We start from the raw sequence: 1,541 nt of genomic DNA on the forward strand, positions 1-1,541 counted from the left end.
GTTAAACTTGTATTAAAGTTTTTCTTCACTACCCATTTAAGCCGTCTCCAGCCATTATTAGACTCAAACTGTTTATTGTTAACAACAATAACTTTAACATCTTCAGTTGTTGTTAAAAATATCACCAACTTTGGTTAGTGTTACAAGTATTCTCAAATTTTTTTTATTGTAAACAGTATCTCTAATGTCTTCTCATACTGTTAAAAGTATCACCAAATTTTTCAAATATTGTCAAAAGTGGCTATGACATATTCTCTTATTGCTTACAGCAACATAACATAATCTGTTATTGTTAGAAGTATCACAAGCATTGTCTGTTATTGTTAACAGTGTTACGTATTGAGAACTTGAAATAATCCAAGGCCGTGTTAAATAATTTAAACTTTAATAGTTGAACTGTACCCTGGATTTAGTGTTTATAAATATGCCGATATTTTATTTAATTCACGCTATTTGCCAACAAGATTGATTCCCACCGTTTTTGTTTTGACTCAAATAAGCTTTAATATATATGTATAACTTACAATGCCAACTATTACGAGTAGTTGTTACAAGACCACGTTTCATAAACATAAATTTCACTAACTTACAAATAGCCTAAAATCGTCTTCCTAGTTCAGAGTCTCCTTGATATCCAGCGAGTTAATTTGAAGTCGATGTACGTACAATTATCGGGGAGCTAGCTAGCTTTGTCAGGCACTGAATTGTTGTACTGTTGAAGTCAGATAATATTTTCACAAAATCACCAGTGTCCGATGAGAAATTAGTAATATTCTTGGAGAGATATTAACATTTGATGAGAATTCACTGACGTTCGAAATTTATAACTATTCCTGGTCAAATGTCGTATATTTTCCGGTTGATAAGGGTTAGCAAAATCACACTTTATAGCTTACACGGTTATAACAGTTTCATTGTAGCCTTGCCTGTTCTCTATTGTTTGTTGTTTTTATAGGCGCGACACATTTTCTATAAACTTCTGATAATACCGTTACGGAAGTGGATATATTGTTTATTCTTGTGTTCACGAATATTCTACAATCTTGGATATTGGCGGGAGTATCGCCATACCTAACCAACACGGTAAGCTAGACACGTACTCAAATATAAACTTATTCGAAACAAACGTTGACATTAAAATAAATATATAACAAATTCGTTATATGCAACAAATATCTGATACTATAAGTCACGCATATTTCTAAATACAAATTCAATCCAAACAACGTTTATATTAAAAATAAATACATAATGATAAATTCGTTACAACAGTAACATCAGCACAATCTGTTGTTACGTAAATTTAGGAGACGTCTTGAATCTGTAGTGAGAGAAACTTTATTGCAAATGTACAAAGTTTCAATAAACTCACGTCATTATCATCTACGTAGTTACTTCCACATTTCTACATCCCCTAGAATTCTGTCCATGAATCCAAACAAAAAAATCAATATATGAAAATCCTTATAAACACAGCTTCAAGACTGTTCGACTGACTACAGTACGTAGATGACAAAATCAACTTTATAAAATAATCCTTC

Source organism: Limulus polyphemus, unplaced genomic scaffold (assembly GCF_000517525.1).
Source record: "Limulus polyphemus unplaced genomic scaffold, Limulus_polyphemus-2.1.2 Scaffold8056, whole genome shotgun sequence".
In the NCBI taxonomy this organism is placed as follows: Eukaryota; Metazoa; Arthropoda; class Merostomata; order Xiphosura; family Limulidae; genus Limulus; species Limulus polyphemus.